General features: G+C 32.6%; 2 long non-coding RNA genes across 2 annotated transcripts in view; one reads left to right on the top strand and one right to left on the bottom strand.

The window, feature by feature from the left end:
• Nucleotides 1–4,586: 4,586 nt before the first annotated feature.
• On the bottom strand, nucleotides 4,587–6,907 carry LOC111088538. The gene is made up of 3 exons (XR_002613027.1): nucleotides 6,860–6,907; nucleotides 6,022–6,267; nucleotides 4,587–4,651 (listed from the first exon to the last, which is right to left on the bottom strand). It is a non-coding gene; the product is annotated as an uncharacterized LOC111088538 (long non-coding RNA).
• Nucleotides 4,639–9,021, top strand: part of LOC106470390 — a 20,694-nt gene continuing 16,311 nt past the window's right edge. Inside the window, exon 1 of the long non-coding RNA XR_001291491.2 lies at nucleotides 4,639–4,648. This is a non-coding gene — a long non-coding RNA (uncharacterized LOC106470390). The remainder of the gene's footprint in view (nucleotides 4,649–9,021) is intronic.

Here is a 9,021-nt window from a genome sequence, read left to right as displayed (position 1 = left end):
CTTCCCTAAGTATCTTGTCTGGTAACTCTTTTAGTGTATTTTTATGGCAAGATAAAATTATGGTTTAATAGTTTTTACGAACTATTCCAATAAACAACAAGAGGGGATCCTCAATAACCGCAGAACTTTAAATTGTTTTAGGCAGGATTATTTATAAGTGAATCTATGTGACCAACCTACCCTCAATTTGAAATTCTCACCATGGCCAATTAACACTTGAAACAAGCAAAAACATAAAATTACTCGATATGATGTAGTATGTGGACCCCCACCAATAGTTAATAGTCTAAAACAAAACAAGTCGGGAACTTGAGGGATAAGTCAGGGTATAAGGATTTGTTTATTGTTTATTTGAAGTTAAGCACAAAGCTACACAAAGGGCTATCTGTGCTCTGCCCACCACGGGTATCGAAACCAGGTTTCTAGCGTTGTAAGTCCGCAGACATACCGCTGTGCCACTGGGGGGGCGGTATAAGGATGCGAAATTAAACATGGTCGGTAAAGACCCGTATGCTCCTGGGCGTGTTTTACTACTAATAGTTATAAAACAAAGCCTCCTAAGAAGAATAGGTATAATTAAAGAATTGCGCCTACATAGTTGTAACTCGCTATTCCGCATGTCTTACTGATTTTCATTGATTTGATGTTCCTTTAAGAATTTTTCAGACTTAGTAATTTTTAACAATCTCAAGAGCTATCTATCTTTTGTATGTAAGGTATAGTAAATAAATCAAAATAAAAAATACATTTATTCAACTTAGGCAATGGATATCACATTAATAACCAATTCAAAATTTTAAAAATCTAGAAAAATTCTCCTAATTGAGGGAAATTAGCTTTTCTTCCCATTAACATCCCTCCTTGTTCAAAAGTATCATCCTACAAAACTTCGTGTAGATTGGCCCAGCGACTTCGGAGTAGTTGGATAACGTACAAACACACAGATACAGATTTTATGCTTTATATATGTATATAGATAAGAGGTTATAGAAGTGGGATCACAACCCATTATTGCTGTTATTGAGCATTTGTTATCTCTGACGTAAAATAACTTTAATTACATTTATAAATGGCGCCACGTCCTTACATCATAAACAAATAAAACATTTATTAAAATATAAAACAACATCCACAATATGAGGGCACACAAACGTCTTACATATCTCAAAAAAGTGCGCAAGAACTCTCTACAGAGGATTTGTTTCTTTGTAATTACACACAAAGTTACACAATGGGCTATCTGTGCTCTTCCAAACACGGGTATCGAAACTCGGATCCTAGCATTGTAAGTCCGCAGACATACCGCTGTGCCACGGGGTAGGAGGTGGGGGCTCTCGATGGAGGAATGCAATGAAACAAATGGCCGCCACAGTTGGAATGCTACATAAACTCAGATGAAGTTCCTTTTCCAACAACCACCATAATGCTGATATGAAGAACTATTTCTTGAGTTACACCCATTTAGTACTTTGACCCATGACCTTTCAACTTGGGCCCGCAATACGCTTTTGCAGCCAATGACCTTCAATTAATTAATTATGTGAAACATTGTGGAAGGAAATTAAAAGCTAGGTGTTGAAAGAACCCCTACAGCCTACACTTTCACTGCTACCTCTTCCTAGATATTCACGTTGACAGTGTATACCACGTTTTCAATATATATATATACTGTATATATATATATTGAGTTCTTAAAGCTAATGTAAAACTCTTGGTGAGGTAATAATGAATTCCGTAATAATATGTTATGTTATAAATAAATTGTGTGAAAGTTAGGATTTGTTGTGTTATTTATCATAGCATCCCTCCAACACCCAATTTTTATAAATTTATAACTCGAACAGCTTTTATGTTATAAAATACACTTATAAACTGATAGTCTGCAAACTTTTGTTCCCCTTGCAGTTTGTTCAAGGTAAGGCATAGTTCAAATTCGATGATGAGGAACCCACTTTGAGTCTAATAATGGTTGGAGACGGCTCCAACCATTATAAAGCAGAGTTCTTTTGAATGAATTAAAATTTTCATTTTTTCATGATTATTGAACAAAATTCAACTTTTGAGCAAGAAATAAATATATTTAGCTTAATGGATTTTAATGCATCTTAATATCTTATCAAATACTTTATTTTACTCAAATTCGACCAATAAAGTGAAGTTCAACAGAATTTTCAGCATTTAGTGACTTTTTGTCAAAACACATCTTTTCTCCCAGAATTGGGCATGTTTTAATATTTTGGTTCTTAGGACTTTTGAAATGTTAAAAGAGACTTGTAAATTGACACAATGAACTAGGTGTCATTACCTTATTCTAATAATGATGACTAAACCTTGTCGAAACTTTGTACATTTGCTGTTATGTTAACCTTATATTAAAGTTTTTCTTCATTACCCATTCAAGCCGTCTCCAACCATTATCAGTCTCAAAGTTGGCTCCTCGTCATCAAATTACCATATTCTGTTGTTGAAAAGGGCAATTCTTCCCTCCACGTCAGTGTTAGTGCAGTAAGGATTCGTGTATTTTCTTGCCATCTATTGGGTTTCATAGTTGTAGCGTGAATTTCATTTGCTCTGATTTCTTGATGTTAATAATTCATCATGTATTGTGATTTTTGCTATCTACTGGATGCAAATATGCTGATGAAGAATACATAAAATATTTCTTGACTTTCATTTTTAATACATATTAAAGCTTTTTTTATATTGCATCTTTTTAGGTAATCCGATATATAATGAACTGCTTTATGCTTTTTAATGTTAAAAGTTTGTTAACAGCGATTCTGTAATACCCATTCCATCAAATTGTATAATAATCACTCAAATTCAAATTTTTCTAGATTTTCAGACAAAAAGATAATTTTCTTTACTCATAGGTTTTCCATTATTTGAGGTAGGTTCTTGAATATTGTCTGTGTCCATTTTTGTTATATTTTTTAAATAATATATAATGGATGAAATGCCGAGATCGAATGTTTTCTTAGCTGTAATAATTGTTTTATAAATCTCCTAGCAATTGCTTCACTTAACGTTGGATCTTCAACAGCATTCAAATCTTCTACCACTTCTTGTTGTGCAGTATTTCTATCAGCTGTAGCTGATGATTTATTGTCAGCAATATCATATTTCTTACATACTTTACCCACTGTGTTAATACCAGGATTAACTCTAGCTAGACACTTTTGAAGTTTGCTAAAAGGTCCGCAATACTGAAATCGATATGCATGTCGGCGAGAATAGATATATCTTGCCTCCAACAAACTAGATAATTTTCCTTTTGTAACTTTAAGATCAAATGATCAAGTGAAAACGAAATTAGGTGCAATTCGAGTTTTCTATAACGAATTATGTCAGTAAAATGTAGATATTATTGTATAAAATAAAGAAATGTTTGTTATAGTCCTTATGAAGTGTTATATATATTTACTCAAAAACCGAATGAATGTTTCAACGAGAATTATATTTTCATAAATGACAAGACTAATTGTTTTAGCTTCTAAAGATAGCGTGCTTTTAGAGAACTTTACTATAGAATTTTAAAATCCTATCGATGTAAATAATGGAAATTAATCTTTACCATTAAAATCTATGTCAATGAGGGTAGACTACATTGTAGAGTAATGTACCGAGACTGTTGACTTTTTAGGGCTAGAAATGGCCATTCTACAGATTTCCTGATTATAGTTTTTAATTTCTTGGAGATAGTTTCATCAAGTAGATATATATATCTATAAGTATCTATATATATAAGTAGATATATATCCCGTTTATATCCCATTCATAGATGGGAGATGAAGTTAGAGAAGAAGAGGTTTTCTTACTTGGAATATACCCGTGGTGGGCAGAGCACAGATAGCCCATTGTGAAGCTTTGTGCTTAATTCCAAACAAACAAACAAAACTATGATATTACCGATAAACAATCAGGTTTTCGGCTCGTCGACTTGGCATACTTACTAATAAATAATTCTGATTGAGGCTAGGCTTCATCTGAGATTGAATGTGAACTATCCAGAGAAATTTGAATCAATTATATTCCTTGTTTCTTGCCTTGCTAAAAGTAAATACCTTCTGATGTGTTTCGTAGCAGTGCGTCCTTTTAAGGATTATATTTTGAAAACGTGAAGTTTTGTTGAAAATAAGGTCTACATATATGTATTTCGCCGTGAGTGCCATTTCCACTACATTAATGAATTACTTAAGAGCATTGTTTGACGTGAGACATTTTAATTCCACTAAATATTTAGGGTTGGAAAACATAGAGTTAGGTGTAAAATATCATTTGCTCTTTAAGGAATGACACAAAGCGTAAAGGTCACATAGAAATACATTTATTATAAACATCTTAAACAATACTTGCAAAGTTCTTAAATCTTATTTGCTTACAAATTAGACTCTGAATTTTATGTTTTATGAATTTTGTTACTCGGAGGCTGCGGGTTTTTTCCGTAAAATAACGTCACCCCCAAGAGGTACGTTAGGAAGAGGCTGAGGATATCCGCCACCAGGATACACTCCAACGCTACCTCCAGTACCTCCAGGATACACACCGACGGTACCTCCTACACCACCAGGATAGACACCAATGCTGCCTCCAGTACCACCAGGATAGAATCCAGCAGAACCAGTAGCATAATAGTTCGGAATACCAGGTTCTATATTTTCAAAATTGTAAATAACACTGTGGTAATAAACTGATTTTCTTTGGATAATTGTTGTGAAAAGTGTACTTGGTGAGTCCAGTTGATAGAAAACTTTTGAGAACATTTTTAAAATGAACATCTGTACGAAGTTATAAAAGTTTCAATAAATAGCTTTCTTTACATCTCGTTAACACTCAGTCTACGAGTCAGCCATGGATGTATAGTGGGTTGATTCCCAAAGTGTTTTCCAGTTCTTTCTCAACACTTTTTATAAAAAATGATTGATAGAGATTTAAATTGCTTACTATATCTGGAGCTATATCTATTTCTGTATTTGAAAGCAACAAAGCACGATATTTGACTTACATATTGTAAAGTACAAGATCTGGTTCCTCAACTCTATACAGTCATTTTCTCCCAAGGTCTCGCAAATTTTATTGATAGATATGGCCGATAGATGTGGCTCTACGAAGCTTATTTGCTACTGTAAGGTAACTAAGGTAATACGAACACTTCTACTATTTTGTGCAAGAGGAATATAGTTCGTCCAACCCCTAAACTCCAGAAATTTGTAGCCTATTGAGAAGTGAATTCTTTTAGCAGTAAATGTGACTTTTTTAGCTTAACAGATCGATTAATTTCTAAGAGTACGTTTTTTTATTAACCTGAAAACTCAATCATCCCTCTGAAGCCCAAACTCACTCCCATTGACTCGCACACTTGATGTTAAAACTAATTACATAAAACTGTTAATGATCTATTTTCTTGATTTAACATATTAAACTTTAGAGTTACCATACACCTAATATTTGTCACAAAAAATCTCTGAGATGTTTACTTTTTGATACGAATATTGTTTTGTTAATTTGTGAATTCCAAAAAATAAAGTTTCAAATAAACTATTCTCTCTCTCTCTCTAGTTGCAGTCCAGCTGGTCAGTTCTAGAACCGAAAGTAATTCTTCCTTACCATGTCTTGTAGAAGAAAAAATGGTCTTAAATGTTATGTTTACTCATTTGTTGTTTAATATTGAAAATAGAGAAAATGTAAAAAATATTTATCACATATATCAGGGGTATTCGATAAAAGTTTCATATCTTAGTATTAAATATATTCTCTTCCTTTAAAGTGTACAAAATCTTATACAATAAAATAAGTAAAATGGAAAAGAATAAAGATATATCTGGTTTATATTACATGCACTTGAAAACAACACTAGCTTACTCAGAACAACAGAAAACTTATCATATAAATTGGAGGCACACTTACTAATTTGAACTAAAAATTGTTTATTTGAGCCAATAATCAACGTTTTTAATTAAATTATGTATGGGGATAACAGAAAATCAGTGATTTCATAAAAACAAACAAACAAAAACTTACGGGCTAGGCCGCCAGAACTGCCTGGATAGCCGCCTTGTCCTGGGGCGCCTGATCCTGGAAAAGTTTGGTCAGGGGGTACACGAATTCGGCAACACTGGGTAAATCCGCTGTTACAACACACCCGTCGTTGTTGCAAGTTTAGACTTCCACAACGGTTGCAGTGTTGCAGATATTGTGCATGACTGATCACCACAAGAACGAACAAAATGAAAAAGCAAAGTACTAACTTCATTGTTGAAAGTTTCACTGAAAACAAAAATATGAAGTGAAATATTCCATGTCATAAATAACGATCATAGATATAAGATGTGTTATTTTAGCTCATGAAAAAAAAATTCTCTGACCAATTAATTTCTATGGTCTTTTATCTAATTTGTATTTGTCAATTTACTTCGTAACGGTTTGTGCAAGTCATTTTAGAAAATAAGCCACATTAACGGCATTCAAAGAGTTCAGCCGTTTGTCGTATATTTTCCTTTTATCATAGGAAACATTAATAAAGATTAAAGACGGTATGTCAGTAAATATATATATATGCTTTACTATTGGTTTGTAATAAAGCCATGATTTTTTCGTCATGTCTCTGATGTTCGTTAGATATTAAGATTTTATAAAATGCTTAAACATTCAAATTAGGTCCAATTACCTGAAGTTCTAAATATTACAAACTGCCAAAGTAAAACACAAAATTTCTTATATCACTTATAAAGTCTCAAAAATTTAAGCCTTTTGTACAATCTTTGATTAAAACAAGTACTTTTAGGCTCCTTTCCAATCTGAACTAAAATCTGGTTTTAGAATCAGAGAAATTTACACAAATAGACAAGCGTATACTTACTACACCGTTTTGTACTAGACGATGAATAATCTGAAACTGAGACTCGCCGCTAATCTCACAGCTTATATATGATTCTGCGAAGGACACTTTACTATGAGTCAAGTAGTTGAGACACTTTCTTTAAACAAGGTCACACTGTTACTAAATTTAGTTATCAGTGGTAAACTACGTACAGAAAAACACAAATACAATTAGGTGCGAATGACTGGTCTTGATTCCTTTCCTGGAAATTATATGATTAGAGAAATTATTGATAACCTCCATATATGTATATACGAATTTAATAAAATATGTTAATTTTTAGATTCTTTTGCTGAAGTATCACATGTAAAAACGAATAGGGTATTTGACAGCATATTAAGTATAAGAGTTTGTTGTGGATAATTTCCTTAGATCTTTAATTGTTATTTTGTTATCAGTTTTTTATATTAAACTTGTAACATTCATTAAGTGTCGATTATTTCACAGTTAAGATTAAACTCAAAGGATTTTTCTAACATGTGTAGATAACTTTAGTATCATATTAATTAAATACGTAACTGATAACCACATTGAGTTCAATAAAACGTTTATGTCATAAGTAATCATACTGACCATGTTAGTACTTGAAGGCTACTCCTAATGAAAATCATTTTAGTAGCACTTACAACTAAACCTTTTTCAGATTATTCTTACTAATACCAGTGGATTGGCACTTAACATACGGGGCTTACTAGTTCTTATAAATAACACATTCTGAATTACTTTTAGCCTTGTTGATACACCTACACTGCTACTGGCCATAATGAATACATGTAATAAAAAACATTTTGTAAATGTAAAATGATGTAGGGATGGCAGTACCAAAAATATAAGGATGATGTAGCCATAATTAGATCAGTCCTATATTACTTTCACTATCAAAATTTACGGTTACTCTGTAAAATACACGAGTATAAAATGTTTTTTCATGCTTTGACTCAATTTGGTTTTCATTGTGCGAAAGTCTTAGGTTCTTACTTACACTACATTGATGTCTACACTGACGTGACTATAATATTATGAAAAACAAACTGCATACCAACAGCCAGGAATAGCTAACTTCCAACTGCAGTAATATTAAAGTAATGTATGCATTTCACTGTACGACATTAAATTTTGATATTGAAAGTCATTTACGGATGATCTATGTATAGCTATATCATTCTATATTCTTATTGGAATTCTTTTTGGTACTGCCATCCCTACATCATTTTATATTTCGAATTTTTTATTGCTTGTTTTGTGACATTTTCCTTTCACTGAAAGTTTGTGAATTATATGAATATGTGTAATAAAACTTAATATTATGTGTACAATTTTTTTTTACTCCTTCGCTTCATACATAATATAGGGATTCGCTCCCTAAAGACAACGATTGTTTAGAGTACAAAGCATTGAGTATTCTACGTCTTAGAGTCATCTAATACTCATCTATTATTGGCTATTAACTCCTCTTTTACCCTGTATATCATCTTTTTACAGGACAAACAAATTTCTGTAAAAAAAAGCTAACTTCAACGGATAACATCGTTTGCACTAGAAATGTAAGTTGTTTTTTTTCAATTGCTACTATTTACTACGACTAAGCCATGATATCGTGCACTCTAAAGAAACACACAGAGTGGATTCGTCTGAAACCTGTGATAAAGTAGTTGTAGAGTTATCTCGACTGACACAACAAGAAGAAATATGAACAATTTAGTGGGATGGTCACTTTCTGGTTTGCTATTTTAGCGATGGTTTCATGCCTTGTTTGTGGGCTTCTTTGGTAGAGAAACAAATGAAAGTGAGTGGCAATCATCTTTTAAAGTAAAACTCTCTGTCGTTGTTGATTTTTAGCGTACATATTTGTATTATGCCTCTTGAGTACCTTGCCCATCCTTACGTATATTGTCTACCGACTCTTTGATATTGTTGCAAACACATCAACCCTAATCGCACTGGCTGTACTAGCTCTTGTTGGTGTAAAGTTATCAAACTGTTTTAATAGTACCCACAGTCTGAACTTATAAAATTTTCTAACTTACCCGAAAGTCCATTTACTATAACATATCGATTTGATAATGTAATGAACATATTTTTATTCAAAAGTCTAATGATCAAACTTAATACTGTTATATGTGAAGGTGGTTGACTGTCGG

Source organism: Limulus polyphemus, unplaced genomic scaffold (assembly GCF_000517525.1).
Source record: "Limulus polyphemus unplaced genomic scaffold, Limulus_polyphemus-2.1.2 Scaffold3978, whole genome shotgun sequence".
NCBI lineage: Eukaryota > Metazoa > Arthropoda > Merostomata > Xiphosura > Limulidae > Limulus > Limulus polyphemus.
This window is presented reverse-complemented; position numbering and strand designations above follow the sequence as displayed.